Source organism: Salvelinus sp. IW2-2015, linkage group LG6.1 (assembly GCF_002910315.2).
Source record: "Salvelinus sp. IW2-2015 linkage group LG6.1, ASM291031v2, whole genome shotgun sequence".
NCBI classification, from domain to species: Eukaryota; Metazoa; Chordata; class Actinopteri; order Salmoniformes; family Salmonidae; genus Salvelinus; species Salvelinus sp. IW2-2015.
This window is the reverse complement of record NC_036845.1, coordinates 12,741,962-12,759,247: the sequence shown is the minus strand read 5'-3', so window position 1 is coordinate 12,759,247 and position 17,286 is coordinate 12,741,962. Positions and strand designations below refer to the sequence as shown.

General features: G+C 42.7%; 1 long non-coding RNA gene across 1 annotated transcript; it reads left to right on the top strand.

Annotated features, from left to right (window-relative positions):
* The first annotated feature begins 265 nt into the window (after positions 1 to 265).
* Positions 266 to 16,549, top strand: LOC111965108 (uncharacterized). Its single transcript, XR_002877471.2, has 4 exons — positions 266 to 336; positions 5,704 to 5,977; positions 12,094 to 12,339; positions 16,177 to 16,549. It is a non-coding gene; the product is annotated as an uncharacterized lncRNA (long non-coding RNA).
* The last annotated feature ends 737 nt before the right edge of the window (positions 16,550 to 17,286 follow it).

Here is a 17,286-nt window from a genome sequence, read left to right as displayed (position 1 = left end):
TGGCGATGCTATATGCTTTTTGGCAGGCATGTTTAAGTTCATATGCATTGTACAAGAGGAATGGCGAGCGCAAGGCACAGCGAACAGTTCACTTCGCTCTCAGCGGGGGGAGGCGAACACCATCTCTATGGGAAATAATCTCGATTATAAACAAGGGGGGACCCGGCCGCGAAAAGATGAATGGATGGGGCCAGCGCGACGTCACAGCGAGCTGCAGCCATGAAGCTCAAGACCAGGCGCGAGCCAACCTACAAGCGCTCAGTTGTTCTACATCTCTTGACTCGCTCGGTTGATTGTTGTGGAGAGCGTTTGTAACCGTGGCTGGCAGACACCGGGGTGAGTATGGCATATATGATTAGAAAATGTATGTTCTGTTGCGTGCTATTGACGCGGATGTGGACAACGCAGTCGTAATTTTGCATGCATGTATAGCATAAAACATAACAAATAAAAGAACACGCTAGCGCATCATTTTATCCTGGTGGGGTTGGCACTCACTGTATGAGACTCGTGCAATATCGAGCTATACGTCTTTGGCACCGGTTGTCCTGTATCAATCGAATAGGCTATCAATTGCAATGTTTATGCTCATTTGAAGATTGTGTATGATAATTTATATTGAATGGTATCCGCATATTAGATATCCTACAAGACAAAAAACAACTAGCCTATCCATTACAGCTTGTTTAATTTTGTAGGCTGAAATTATGTTTGTAGCATAGGAAACAACCAGTTCGATATATCCTCAATTTTGGATGTGGTCTCACTTGAATTTAATGACTGAAAGGTCAGGCTTACAATGCATTAGATACGATACAGCTTTCTCCTTCATTACACCCAACACTTCACCTATTCTAGTTGAATCATTTTGAGCAAACAAAGAAAGATGGGATATGGGCAATCTCGGGCTAGGGGGCTTGATAACGACCTCCATTACGCACTATGGAGTAGACTAACCATGCCCCTCACACGGCAAGGTTCCACATGCATCACCCAGACAGACGCAGACCCACAGAGGTAATAGAAATCATATGTCATTTTACATACCATGCCATTTCTACATAAATTATTGATATAGCCAGATATACTTCTAAAACATCACAGGGAAATTGTCTATATGTCATCCGGCGTGTAATTTGCCACATAATGTAGGCTACATTAATGTATTACATTTCTATAGTTTTAAGGAAAAGTCGCCTATTCGAAATGTAGGTTAGGCCTCGATCAGTTGATCAATTGAGATTCGAGTCCAGACTATAAAAATGATTAATAGGAATATAGTATAAAGTACAACTGCTCACACCTATAACGGATGGATGGGGAATCACAAGGCCATCCAATCCGCACGTGCACGCCGAATACGCGGCCTTCTGAGCACACGTGTGCACATTACTGGAGCATAGAGCATTGATATGTACCACCATTATGCTTTGTGAAGTAGTACTATATATGTGACAGTGGTAGGCCTGTACAGGACACTAATACATACGTTAATAGCGCAATAGCAGATTGCGTACACATTAGTTGTCATAGGCCATGGTATGATGTGTAAGTAAAGAGACTGCAGAATTATATGAAATGTAACGCTTGTATTTTGCGGCCTAAGATCAAAAAGTGAATTGCTTTTGCACAGCCAGGTTGTTGTTTGGTTTGGTGTTATAGTTCGTGCTACATCTGGTGACATACTATCCATAAACGTGCGTGTTTTCTTTATTAAATTGCAAATAATTTAATCTGCACATTTCTCCCAAGCACTTAGCTGGATTGTGGGTTGTGCGTAATGTAGGTCTGACTCGTTTTCTTACGAGTATTGTTGAAGGCCTTGTCTAAAAATCGATCTGCCTATTGCCTATATGTCTTTAGGGTGCTTTTGGAGATGTCATCTGGGGCGTGTCCTACCTCTAGACTCGGGTACCTATCTAGCTCAGGTGCCTTTATACAGGTAGATTACTTAACAACGCTCTCGTGAATTTTAGCCTACTATCTTGGACCATGTAATGGTTTTATGTCGCCTCAACGTCATATCTAGAGGGGCAGATGCAGGCTTGAGGCTTCGTACCTGTCTGTAGGCACAATAAAAAAAAGTTATATACTCAGTTCAAACGAGACTGGGTTGTTGTAATTGTTGACCTAAACCGGACAGTTACCATAGGACTGCAGTTGGGTTGGAAAATAAGCGTTTCTTGTTTTTGTTTTTTTCAGGATTCAATGGAGAGACATATAGGCGCAACAGAGCAGGTGGCATAGGTAATATAAATACACCACAATCTCTTACAGTTTTAATAACTGGGCAGGTATGGCTTAGACATTGTTCACTTTAACTCAGTTAAATCACTTGCACAAAATCCAAATGGAAGAGACATTGTAGGACGTGTTTTGCTAAAATCGTAGTTTTTTGTAGTCCATGATATCCGGGATCCTTGGAACGTCCATACCCCGTTGAAGTCGAAATGGTTAAGGTAATGGTTATGGTTATTGATATGGTTACGGTTAGGGTTTAGGGTAGGGATGTCCCAAGGATCCTCGATAGCACTGACCTTTTGTTATTAAATTAGCCTATATGATATAATTTGTGCATAAGAGTGCAGTGAAAGTACCCGTTGAAAACTTAGTAAATTCGAGTCAATAGTTAATAAAGTATTACAAATTGACTAAGCCTATGGATATTAATACCGTATCAATCAATCATAATTTCACAAGAGAATACAGAAATGAAATGTTATTTTACTGCATATCTACACCTTTGCGTTCATACTTGTCAAGCTCGTCATTTTTTCGTAGCAGTGAACGCTGTTGGTATTATGACTCCACAAGGTTCCAGTGTGCAGCGGTAGGCTACAGTAGTTTAGGCCCTCTGCCAACAGATTGCATGGACCGCGCCAATTACATATGATGAACATTTAGAAATGACCTCAGTTCGTGCCTCGTGCATAAGCATTGAGACCTGAGCAACAGCAATGTGCCAATAAATTACGGATCAGGTTGGATTGAATTACATCGATTTACGTCATATCTCAATGGCATACATTGATCACTTTATTATAAAGCTATAACTACGTTCTTTGTACCTAAAATACATCTACAGAAAATATATGCATTGTGTATTGCGTCATCAAACATTTTCAATGCAGCCTATCCCTGTGCGCTTCAATTATTCCTAAGGATCAATTTGAAGGACGTCACCAACGTCTTATCCAATGACGAGGAGGGATTAGGTTTGTTTGAATGAATGAATGAATGGTTGAATGAGTTATACCCCTTGACAATTATGAGGTTGGCAAGATGCAGTAATAGACAGTCGAACCGGATCTCTCCCTGGCACGTTACTGCGCCATATAGGCCTATCTGAATTTACCAAGGGGTAGGCCTAGGTTAACTGTTAAAACAAGAAGACAAATGCAGTTATTTTTAACAAACTGATTGTATGATAGTTAATATGCTTATCAGGGATTTTGATACGTTATAGTGGTGTTGAAATCCTGGCACTGAAGGCTACTAAGAGACAAGGCCGCTGTCCACTGCTGTGGTGCTGAATCTGAGGTGAGCTTCGTTACTGTTGCGCAGTGTGAGTTATTTGTAATCTTATCTGGCGCAATGTAGGCCTAATATGAAACATATTATTTCTTACTTTATTTCCTTAAATAATGTTTATTATTATTACTTGAAATAAAGTTGGTCAAGAAGGAAACGTCGCAACTGCGTATCAAACTATTTGGAATTTGCACAGTATAATAAAAACAATAATAATGGCAATAATATGAATTGTAATAATATTGATTAATAAAATAGGATAATAAAAACAACAACTTTCCAATTCAAACTCTCCACTGCAAATGATGAAATACATGGTAAATGTAATTTCTTGAAAATAACATAAAATGCACGTTTTTGATTGTTTTCAATATAATGTTGAGAATATAATGCTATTTATCGTTTGTGGTAGTATTATAAGTATTTATATTATATAATAACTTTGCAATTTAAAAAAAAATATATATTCACACAACTGTCTCACATACTGTGTACAGTGTCACAAAAACAGTAAATTATTATTATTATTTAGTTGGATTTCAAATATTAATCCTGGGACAGTATAATTCAAAATAATTTCATGCATTATATGTACAATCAAGTTATTGACTGTGCCAATAAACAGCACAAATTAATAACTGAGATAAATGTATTGATAACCCTTTATGCTTATATAATCAAGTCTCACTATTTAAACAAAGTTTATCCAATATCCATGTCAGATATCATTTCAAAGGATGTTGTAGCATGTCAATTCTCTCTCTGACAAAAAGACACGTAGAGATCAGGACATTTCTGTAACTGCATCAGTATTTTGTTTTGATGGCATTTTGTCCTTGGCAGGAAGAAATACCTTCCTGGGTGAATAGTCACTTTTTCAGGAAAGATAGTATCATTCCTATTTCCAGCATGTGTGCACGCTTTTGTTTGGTTTGCACGTGTGTGTGTGCTTGCGTGCATGGGTGTATGTGCATGTACTGTATGGAATATGCATGTTTGCGAGTGCGGATGCTTTCAAAGAGCCTTGCTTTGTCCTTGTGTAGCATACTGTAGTAAGAAATGATAAAGGTGGTTAGAAATCCTTATGGTGACTGGTAGATTATGAACCAAAATAAGATAGAATACATTTTCAAGCTTGAATTCTTGTTCTAGCTGACAGTAAGGAGAGGATGTGTTATCTGCCAACAGTGTGAGACTACAGGTAAAGATGTGTACACTAAAGGGGAGAATGTTCTCTGTCTTTCTCTCTCTCTCTCCCTCCATCTATCTCCTGTCAGTCATTAGAACATGTATAGATGGGAGGAGCCTCATTGTAGGGCTGGGCAGACAAAAAAACTTTTAATTGGCCCTTGTGCCATGTGCCAGAAATGTGTGTACTCTGTGTGTGTGTGTGTGTGTGTGTGTGTGTGTGTGTGTGTGTGTGTGTGTGTGTGTGTGTGTGTGTGTGTGTGTGTATCTGTGTGTGTAGGTTTGCACTTGTGTGTGTTTGTGCTTTTGTGCCATATTCTGACCCCAACATTGAACATGCCCTCCCCAATTTAGTGTGGAATCTCTAATAGATATGCAAATGCAAGAGACAAACCCTTCTCTCTGTATCTTACAGTAAAACAGTTTTAATTAAAAAAATACATTTTGGACATGGCGTGGGGGGCGTTTGAAGCCATTACCCTCCTATGGAGCCAGTCCTTGTGAAAGACTGCCTCACCATAGGGGTGGGCGCAGGGGTGGAGAGGAGTGGTCTGGGAAGACTGGCGCCGTAACCAGTTTGGACTGGTGTTTTGATCAAGCCTCACGCTGATTATTTGACTTTGAGGAGTCAAGGCTTTGGCTGCCATGTTACGGGCTGGCCGTCCAATCAAAGGCTTTGTAACAGCAGAACAGTGAGGGYGGATTGGCAGGGAAATGTTACAGTTAGTAAGTGGCCAATTGCTGATGAGTACTTTAAGCAGAGGGTCAGGAGGTTCTGGTATTTTTGTGAACTGTTAAGTACACATTTGATGAAAGTTGATTCATTTAAAATAATCAGCATTTCTTACATTTTAGGTACTGCATGAATGTGACCAGACCTCTCCATAGAACTGCTACAGTTTACTCAGGGTGCACTTAAGTTTGAAAAGGGAAATTAAAGTCTTAATTTTTCTGATTGTTAATACTATTTTTTCCTGATTATAGGTCAGAATCTGGCCCTTGCGTATCACCTGTGGCACAAGAGGATGGGCAGCCTTAGGGGTTGGTTGTTATCTTTGGTTATCTAGCTGTATGAGTGATGTACATTCTTCATAAAGCTAGATAACCGAAAGTAACAAGAATCCCATTACGCTCCTGAAAGGCATCAAGATCCCCAACACATACCCCCCATGCCGCACCACCCCATTCTACCATTCACAGAAAAACAAGCAAAACAATGGCCGACATCATAGGACATGGGAGCAGAAGAAAAAGTCAAGTAAGTCGTGTGATGTCATCCAATTGCACAGGTTTATGTGTGTATGTGTACGTGTGTGTGTCTTTTTAACTCAGCTTGACAATTAGAACTATCTGGTCTCTGTTATTGCCTCAAATATATCACAATTGCCTCTGAGAATTTTAGCAGCAGATTTGAGAGTTTGAGTATTTGTTGAGTTTCTTATAAATTTACATATTTGAGTATTAGAATTTTTTATATTTCCCCCTGAGCCATATAGTTGGGAAAGCCTGATCTCTTTGAGATTGATCTCTAAAAATAATGAGCTATACACATAATGCCATACACATATTTCCACGTATTTGTACATGGCCGGTGGCATTGGTCCGTAGCAGCCCGGTTGGTCCAACAGGATCACTTGTAATCTAATAAGCCCCTGATCCCTCTGTGTGGGGCTGCATGCAGCGGCTTATACTTACGATCACATGGCCAGCAGTGGTGGGCGGGTCCCAAAGAACCAACGGCAACCTGAATGGTGCTGACTGCGGACTTTGCCGAAGTGGTTAACAAATTGGTCAGTCAGTAGCTGCAAGTAACCATCCTACGGTTGTAGCAAATCTGTACTCGGCTGATGGGGTTTTAGTTAATGCGGTTTGGGAAACAGGTGAAATGAATAGAAAGTATGGTTGCTGATTATAGCCTCTAATGTCATACGTTATTTGGATTGTGGAAGTTTACAATGGACTTTTTAAGTTAATCCCCTGCCAGCACATAGTCGAATGGACAGATTTGTTTGAGGCCAGTTTTGTTAAGCTAGATGGTTGTTTATTTGTTTTCTCCCCCTCTTTCTTTCATGTGGGAAGGTGTTTGATTTTGCTTTTGTTTGGGTGTTTGATTTGAGGTGACAGTTGGCTTGGTTGTGAATGGGCCATGGCGAAGCCTCCATTGCATGAGGTGCTACCATGTGGAAAGGCCTGATGGGTCTTGTTGAATGCCACTGTGTGGGGCTCTGTGGGGGAGTGGTCCGAGGGCAATCAACCAGAAACTGCCCCCAGTGACAGAGCCATGAGAGAGGGAACAATCCGGGCCTCAGCCAATAGTGGGAGTAATTGGTCAATCAGATCTTCACACCTTCAATCAGTCATAAAGGCAATGATGTTGATTTCTTTTCAACTAGAAAAAGAATCATGTCGAGTGAGGCCTCTAGTATGATTTTTCTGTCTTTCGGCCAAATCAGCCTTCCATAGCTTCAAGACATTACAGAGAAATTGGAGAGTAAATTGTATACTATAGCACCAGTATGTTTGAAAAACACGTTATCTGGTGATCAATGGCCTAAACAGGGTTTTAATCACATTTACTCGGCTAAATTTATACATTTGAATTCTGCTTTGATAACAAACACAATACTTACTCCAATATGGCACGTCGGACTAGACTGAAACTCCTGTTGGAGCGTTTGTATAGCAACAACACTCACAATGTCAATTTTAGCGTGTTGTGCAGCGGTCCCTGCCTGCTGCATTGCAGGTGCTGAGTGTGACATTTGAGCTCAGGGCTCAGCGAGGGAACGAGAGAGACGAGGGCCTTGACAGCAAGTGACAGGCGGTGATGTCACCTCCTCCGGTGGCACAGTGGTACCTGGCTCTTTGTCTGTTTTCCCTAGCTACTGTCATTACCAACGGAAGAATCCAGGGGAACTGGAACAAGGCCCCAACGACTGTTCTTGGTTGTTATCGGTGGATGTATAGCTACATACATGCCGTTGTGGTTGTTAATGTGACAAATTGGCCTTTTACAAAGTGTTATGCAAGTAAAATTTGATTGATTGACAACATTTATGGGTAGAGATTTTAGCAAAGTTAGATTAGCTTTCTGACATCAGTTTGTATTTATTTTTCAGGCAGTAAAATAGTATTTCTTCTCTCCAATTAGCTACAATTTGTACGATAAGCATGAATACTATTTCAAGAGAAGATGATATGAAGTCAGTGACAGATTGCCATAAAGGTGTGTGCACTGGTGCAGCTGTTTTGTTGGTGGCGATAAGGGGGATGACTGTGTGTGGCACAGTCATATCAAAAACAGTCCACACTAGGGACCCTAGAGTACGGTTGCAAAATTCCAGGAACTTTCTGGTTGGAGGATGCACGGAGTAAGGAGGGAATAAGCAGGAAATCCAGAATCTTCCAACCAGGATTTCTCGAACACCAGGGAGTTCATTGAAAGTTCCTGGAATTTTGCAACCCTACCCCAGAGGAAAGACGGCATTTGCACTGCCTGCCTGAAAATGGCACAAAAACAGGAGTTCCACAAAACCTCCGGGACTCTATTGTAGCCCTGTCTGGAGTGGAGGGAGGCAAAGAGAGAGGGGGATAAAGAGAAAGGGTGGAGGGAGGGAGAGGAGAARGGAAGGAAGGGGGGCAGAGGGAGGGTTTGGTGGATTTGTCTTAGCTTTCAAGCACTAGGCAAGCAGATTTAGACTCCAAGTGTCAAGTAGAAAAGCAGGCATTGTGGCCGGGCCTAGGCGGCCCCACACCAGTAGACTTTACAGTCAATAGAGCTAGTCCACTTGTCACAGGGAGACAATGGGCTCCTTTACCACCATTTCAGCACCTCCGGGTCCTAACAGCCAGATGGGTTTCTGAAAAAGGCCCAGTGATTCTTACCCCTTTTCTCTGCCTCCCTTTCTCTCAACAGAACACACCAACAGAGTTTGGAAAATGGCTTCACTGTTGGGCTGGTACAGAGGGGCAGACTTTGCTATTTCTAAAGTGTCCCCCGCCTCCCTGTCGCTCACAGAGAAATTAATGTATTTCAGGCGTTTACAGAAGTCAATGGGCCCACCCAGACAAAGGAGATTAAGTTTGGTAACTTAGCAGTAACAGGTGTACTTTGACTTGGTTCGGACCACACCGGAGGTGGGTGCTATTGTTGGACCCGTTGTTCTGTTTCCTCCCTGACAGTTTCGACTTGTGTGGAGATAAAGATGGAACTGCTTTACGGCCTTTGACAATCTGCTTTATATGTTTCCTCTTGGAAGTTAGTGCTGGGAGTTTGTTTGGCCTATCTGTCCAAGATCAGTCTCTTATCATTTCTCGGTCTTTGAAAATGCTTCTCAGTTTTGCTACAATTCATCATTGATTTGCCAAGAAGTCTCCAAAGGGAGACAGGACTTATGTTTTGATCTCCCTCCACTGTTGCGCCGGGAGCTAGTGAAGGGTAAACAATCCAAATAGAGAAATATCAGAAGGATTACAGAACACTATACATTCTAGCATTTAGAACAATGTGCTCAACTGGTAATGCTTTAACATAGGATGCGTTTTTTGAAAAAAGCAAATCTTTTTCTGTATATTTTAACAGTTAGGAAAAAGAGCCTCTCAACAAAAAGAGAAATATTACATTTTCAGAAGTTTGGCAAATATTGCACAAACTGAAACAAACTATTTCAGTCTTGAACAAAGCTTTTGGACAGAGCCTGACAGAGCCTCAGTCCACAGAAGGCCATTCTGGTGAAATTACTTGTCAGAACGTCATGTGAAGGGGCTGTTCAGACCGAAGCGGCTTTGGCAGCCATTGTCTTGTTCTCGCTCACACACCTACGAGTCCAGAGTAAGCACACAAAATCATTGTTCCCTGAGCTGTTAATATCAGAGGCTTCAYAATGGAGCCCATTCGCCATATTTGCATATGGCACTTTTCCAACAAGGACTCAGAGCGGGCTTGAAAGCCGGCCCACTATAGTGCCAATGGCAAAAAAATGTCAAGTGCCAATTAGGAGAGGTTTGCCACCATTCAGTGGTACCCCACCCCCTCTACTACTGCCCCTCCCTTCCTCCTAGCCTACTCTCTCATACTCCCAAGCCCATTCCCTTCACCCCAAGCCCTACTCCCCCATTACAGCCTACAAAATAGTGTCTCCCTACTGGCACCCTGAAACGAAAGCTGCCTCCTTCCTCTAGCCTGAGAGTGAAAACAGACAGCAGCTCTCYCCTCCCCGATCAGTCTGCTCGTTGGTTCACCAAATGTCATGTATAGGCTAGGCTGGTCGCTAGTTAGTAGATTCCAACCCAGATTGGTGGAGTTAGTTTGTAGCTCTTGGGTTACTTGCATGTGTAGCTTGGCCGGAGAATGACATGGAAAGGCACCACTACAATATGTTTGACTAGTTTGAGTTTGTGCTAAAAGAATGCGAAGGCTAACATAATAGCTCCGCCAACCTCTTCATCAACCTAGCATGTTGATACAATAGCTCCAGCAACCTCTTCATCAACCTCCATCAACCTCTTCATCAACCTAGTATGTTGATACTGTAGCATTGTTGTCTTTGTTATAATGAAGTTTCACAACATTTGATCTCATACAGCCAACCATCTGTGACTCCAGCAGCATATTTCGGACAGCAATCCCCTTCTAGGTCACAGCCTTTCTCCCACTGTATTATATTATATTTTCACATGTGATCACATATCCTTTCATGTGGTTTTGGTACGACTTACAGTACATGTGGGGATATTTAACATGATTACATAGGTGATGCCCTGCAAACAAAAGGTCCCACAGTCACAGTGTTTTCAATTGACATATTTGACACAAATGATTACATCGTGTATGTTTATTTATACAGTAATTATTATTTAACATGTCCTCACCTGGGATATGAACTCACAACCTCTTGGTTCACGGCATTACGTATGATCTTCCTTTCTACACCACCATGTCTGTTTCAGTAACTGATTTCACCTCTATTCCTACACTTTGTACTTCAAAGTAAATCTCAGCTTTGTTAATAATACACCATTATATTTATCATAGTGATTCAGGACAAAGTAAATAATATGCCCCACCAACGTTAGACAACTATACAGAAAACCCCCAAATTGATGAAATAAGTAAAGGAAATCAATGATGATATAATAGTCAGATTAATTTAGAACTAAAATAGCAGCGCAGGTGGCACTTTTTTGCTAATTGCAGAGATACATTGTAGGTAATTCATCTGTAGAGGACTTCTGAGAATACTACAGACTTTGTGACACAGCAGAAAGATCAGCGTACTCCAAATATAGAGAGTGTGATTTCAAATCCCAATGCGTCATATTGAAAAGTCAGCACTGAGTCATCAAATGTCATCATATTGATTAAATATACAGTATTACACTATTCTAGCTGAACAGCGTACCGCTTACCTTAAATCTCCAAGTATCATTACTTCCTTTACAAAAAAAACATGAAAAGAGACAAGTGAGGTTAGTTGTTCACATGTGAAACCATATGTTCACATGTTTACATTTACACCACCTTTTCACGTGTGGAGAATAACAGGTTTTCACCTCACGTGAATTGTAGTAAAAGCAACATGTGAAATTTGCAGTTTCACATGTGAAAAACGTTTAAAAAATTTGCATCCCCATGTTGTCACATTTCTTTCACAAGACCATGTTTTCACGTGTGCTCAAATGTTTTCACGTGTAGTTTCATGTTATCACATGTTGCTTTTACATGTTGGTTATGTTATCACATTAACTTCACATAAGATCACGTGATCACATGTGAAATTCATGTGTTTTTTCAATAACGGAGCTCAAGTCCTTGTTGCGTCCTTGAATGAAAGGGAAGACATTGTGGAATTGCTGAAAAGACTATGTTAGCTGGAGCAATCTCCTTGCTTACTATTGCAGATGATGTGAGTCTGAACTTAACTTCATGTGAAACTTGTATGATATCAAGTATGATGTTAAAATACAGTGCAGTCAGAAAAAAGATAAGTCATCTTCATAATAGAATAGGTAATCTTGTTTGTCCAATTTGGGCCACCGTTGTTCCTCCACATACCATTTACCTGACTTACCGCCTCCTGCCACTCAAAAGGATTTCCCCCCTGTTCTTTTTCTCTTTCATTCTTTCATTCAATCTCTGTGTCAATTTTTTTTCTTCCCAGGCTTGATTCTCAGATGCTTGGATCTGATTTGCATGCATTTGCATAATGAAAGTCATTTGCATGCTCAGGGGCAGACTGTACCATGAGAAAAGACATGTGTGGGTGCGTGTATATACATACAAATGCATGTATGTGTATCTCGGCTGGTTAAACCACATACTCACATTTTGTCTTTTTGCCTCATCTCTTTCCCTATTCTTATTTTTGTGTGCAGACTACCAACACCACCGTGACAGAATGTTGGCAAAATGAGGCTGAAAAACAAGGAGAGGAAGAGAGGTTGCTGTTGACTTTGCCTCCCTCTTCTCGCCCTCCTCCGTATCGCCTCTCCCCTTCTCCCCTCCCTCGCTTCATCCTCAGCTGCCTTCCCCATTCTCCTGTACCGCGAGACGTAGCCCACGCCACCATCTTAGGACGACGCTCGCTGGCATGAAATGGAAGTGAGGACCAGAGAGAGCAGGTAACAATAACAGCCCTGAGCCCACCATGCGGCATCATGCCTCCATAACACCACCACCGCCACCATCACCCCATCCTTTCCTTCTCCTCCGGACCCTCCCTTCTCTCTCGCTCCCTCCCTCTGCCAGGCTGGCCTTGCTTTTAAGCACCTCAGATGTGTTTGCTAATTGCAGAAATCACGGGACGCGTTGATGGGTGGGGGGGCAGGCTGGGGTTTTTGTGTGTGTGCTTGCATTAAATCACTCCTTGCTCTCGCGCTCTCTCAGGAGGCATTCAGTGGGCATCTGTGCTCTGAACAGCCTAGTTTTCTTCCCGTTTGGGAATTGTTGTGCCATCCTCTTCACACACATGCCCGACATGGCGACGGCTGCCATTTTGGTTGAAATACGCGGGCCGTATTCCCTGATCAGAACATCTGAGACATGAATGTTCCACATTTAGCATATTACACAAGATAGTTACACCCAGAGACTATTAACAAATATTAGCTAGGGCTATATAATATCATCATCACTATTCTTATTATCAATAGTAATCAAAGAGACAGTACGCTTTTTGCAATATTTATTTTCACCAAGTCTTATCATTCCGTTTTTGTAATTAATGATCCTAATTTGCTGACATGTAAACATTTACGCAAGTGACTGTTTAGTTAAAAATGCTAAAAGCAGTTCAGAGCATATCTTTAAAGGAGAAAACTGTGACGCCCATGAGCCAGCGTATGCTACTCAGACAGAGACTGCAGTACAACACCAACACAGAGAGAAAGGAACCAGGAGCGAGTGAGTGTGGTTGAGAGACAGAGAGAGGGAGCGAGAGAGGCAAAGGCCGAATGAGAGTATGATAGCGAGGTCTCAGTAGAGGAAAGCTGTCTTTGTGTTGGTGGGTGAGGTTTTGGGGGAGCTGGTGCTGAGACAAGTCGTGTATTGTTCTCCTAAGCAAGCTTGTTGTAGCGACTCCTTTATTCCGAGCAGGGAGCTGCAAGTTTAAAAAACGCTTAATAACCAAAACACCAATTAGAGTCGGCCGGGCCCGGTTAAATAAGGCAGCCGGTAAACAATGTGTGCCATTGTCCGTGCCTCACGGAGAGAACTCCCTTTGTTTGTGTCTGCATACTGGAGGTCGAGACAGTGCTATCGCTAAGATACTGTACGGTGCCAGAGCATTGCTAATGGATAGGCTACTGAGTTACTACCCATGCATATGGACAGTGAAACACTAGAGTGCTATTAAGTCTGTCTCGTCGCCAATCCCACCAAGGTGTTCCGCTGCATGAGGTCTACAGAGACATTGCTGTTAGGACTAGACATAATGAATCAATTAAGGATATTCAAATAAACTATAGCAGCTGATTAAGCCAAATGTAGAGATAGAAAAAAATCCTGACAAAACCAACAACATTCAAAGTTTCTATGTTGGGGAGCCAGTCTAACAAAACATCGCATGAGAATCTTAGTAGTAACAGTGTCTAATCTAATGCAAACCCACTAATCACGGGCAGTCTCTGTAAACAGGTGGTAGATTGAGCAGGGGCCAGGGCCATTCTCAATTTACTGTGTAAATTATGCAGAGCCCAAAACAATACAAACAGTAGACAGTAGAGTGGCTGGCGTTGGGTAATGAGATGATGTGTGGCCTGTGCGGGCTGGGAGCGAGGCGAGTCGAGGGGGTGGGTGGGCACAGTCAGCAGCTTGCGTCTGAGTGTGCGGGTCTGGAGGGCTGGAGTTTGGGCAGGGGGCAGACACTGTCCCGTCTGCACACACCCCTCCTGCCTAGACTAGGGGGTGGGGGGAGGCAGCTGGGACMTGGAGCACCCTCCCCCATAGCTCCAGCRAAAGCTCCAGTCTTGGGAACTTYTGTGGCAGGCAGAGGTCCCCCCAATATTGGCACGTAGGGGCCYCCTAAAGTCTGKCTGTGTCTGTGGCTCMCACTCACCCCCTCCCTCCTGTCTCCCCACAGCCYCCCAASCCCACACCTCCCTCCCMACTCCMTGCCTMTCTCCCCAATGTGACGMTGGGGGCCTGGGAAGGACTTGAAGTTCACGGCCAGACCTCCTATTGAGCTGACAGGCTGACTGTTTGCTCAATTCGACTCCCTATTCAAGACTGAGCTAGAGGGGGAGTTTAAGGGGTGTACGGTGGGGGYGTTGGTGGGGGGGACACCAYAGMGCTGTRACTATTCATTCAGAGGGAGAGACAAGTGAATGGAGAGAGAGGAAAGGCCAGGAAGAAGATAAAGGGTAGAAGGGAGGGGAGAATAGACAGGGTGCATAAATAAGAGTGAGGATTCTGTGCACAAAGTTTGCTCTGAGCAGTGTGTGCCCCCTCTCACACTCCCTTAGACTCTTAATTACCAGCGTCCTCCACTCTACTCTCTCTCCCTCTTTCTCTCCCCCCCCCCTCTCACAATCATTCTCATCGTCCTGTATGTCCCCCTGGTTTTATTGGCCCACATGCTGKGGTTGTAAATTTACCATTAACTAGCTCATTCACCATAGGCCACTCAACAAAAACAAGACCATGCTTCCCAATAACTCAAACCGACACCAATACCCTAAACCCCTTTTGTGACACCCCTTCTGTCTCATGTTGCATTTCATTGGAAATGTCCTTCCTTTACTTGTAGTTAGCCCATTGACATACAGTACATATTAAACTTCTATCGAAATGCTATCTGGCATGGCTAACATGATTCTGGGTAATAGCTAATATGGCTAACATGATTCTAGCTAATAGCTAATATGGCTAACATGATGCTAGCTAGTTAGCATGCTGGCTCTACCCATTGTAGTTTTGAAACCAGACAACCACAAACATCATGGCTGGTTCTCTATGTACTCTGTGACCCTTGGGTAAGATTTTAAGTTGCTTGTCTGAGTGGCTCTAAAATAAAAGGGCAGAAGTCCCTCAGTCTCAGCTCCTACAGCTTAGGGTGTGTCACATGCTTCCTCTTTGCATTATGGCCCCTTAGCGTACCAGGCTCCCGGCAGTGCCTTTCAACTTCACCCTCAATCCCCTTGGCTAGCTGGCAGTCTGCGCCCGGCACACAGAGCCGGGCTTACCTCAGCTACAACCAGACCAGGCGCACCTAAGGCCACTTGTCAGAAACTCCCGGATGGTTTTTGCTATATGAAAGAGACTGGCCGTTCACTAGGAAATATTTGAACACATAATGTACTGGCTTTATTTTGAGTTTGTTTTATATATGGTGGTGTTTTAACCGTGGTTGGAACCGGTTCAGGGAACAGAACCGAAAACCAGAAAATTACAACGTCTGTCAAGGATCTCTAGTGTTCCGGAACAGAACTGTTATTTTCAAATCTTGAGAACTGGTTAATAATGTTATTTTCTGTTCCAAAAATATTCCTAATGTCTAGTATATAATTCTGCAATTCAGTTCTGATGCTAGTAATAGCCTCTACACACTCCCAAGTCATGTCATGATGCTCAGCGCTTCAAACCATGTTCCTCCATGTCCACAGCTTAATCTCGCTCTCTCCCCACCCGTGAAACTTCAGTCACATCATCTCTGACCAATTAAACATGCAAACAACTAGCCTACCTGTTCCATAGCAAGATGCTCTATCCGTGCTAATTGGTGAGGTAAAGTAATAAGCTAAATATAAAAACGATGTCGATTTCACAAATAAAAAATATTTTAAAAAAAATATTAACTATATAAACCACTACTTTTTTCTTCTTCAACCGGTTCAGAACTTTATTATTCTGTCCGGAACACTGGAACGGAACAAATAATATAGGGGTTCTGTTCGGGAACGATTGGAAAATCATTTTGGTTCCAACCCCTGCTTCTAACATACATTTTTTCCCCCCTCCAGGCAAATAATGGTCCAGAACACTGATAGAGGGCAGAAAAAACAGCGAGCAGTAATCCACTGGGAGAAGAAAAGTTGCCCACAAACTACCAACCCATCCCTAGTATTTGCAATGGAACAGGCACATTACAACAATGTTTGTCCACTATACTCTGACTTGTGCCCCAACATTTGAGCATCAGAGCACTTTAGCTGCCTCTGATGTGTGGTTGGACCTCCGGCCTGGGTTTTGTTATCCAGCAAGGGCCAATCTGGATTGGTTTTGTTTCCTTTCTTAAGCCAATAAGAAAGTGGGTTGGTGGCGTGGAAAACAAGAGCAAATCTCAGGATCCAAGATGAACAGAGAAGCAGTGATTCTTGGATACACTGTGCTATGAATGAGATACATTACATGTGCTGTGTACCTACAGTATTTGCTTGCAGCCTCAATAACATCTACACAAAACATTAAGAACACCTGCTCTTTCCATGACAGACTGACCAGGTGAATCCAGGTGAAAGCTATGATCCCTTATTGATGTCACTTGTTAAATCCACTTCAATCAGTGTAGATGAAGGGAAGGAGACAGGTTAAAGAAGGATGTTTAAGCCTTGAGACAATTGAGACATGGATTGTGTGTGTGCCATTCAGAGCGTGAGTGGGCAAGACAAAAAAATGTAAGTGCCTTTGAACGGGGTATGGTAGTAGGTGCCAGGCACACCGATTTGTGTCAAGAACTGCAACACTGCTGGGTTTTGCACACTTAACAGTTTCCCGTGTGTATCAAGAATGGTCCACCAGCCAAAGGACATCCAGCCAACTTGACACAACTGTGAGAAGTATTGGAGTCAACATAGGCCAGCATCCCTGTTGAACGCTTTTCGACACCTTGTAGAGTCCATGCCACCCGATGAATTGAGGCTGCAACTCAATAGTAGGAAGGTGTCCTTAAATGTTTTGTACACTCAGTGTATGTTACATGTGAGGAAATGTTCCTTGCAATACAGATTCTTAAGTGCAAACATTTATATAATAGCATAGAGCACTTTACTACTACTACTACTAGTAGCCAGAAGAGGACTGGCCACCCCTCATAGCCTGGTTCCTCTCTAGGTTTCTTCCTAGGTTTTGGC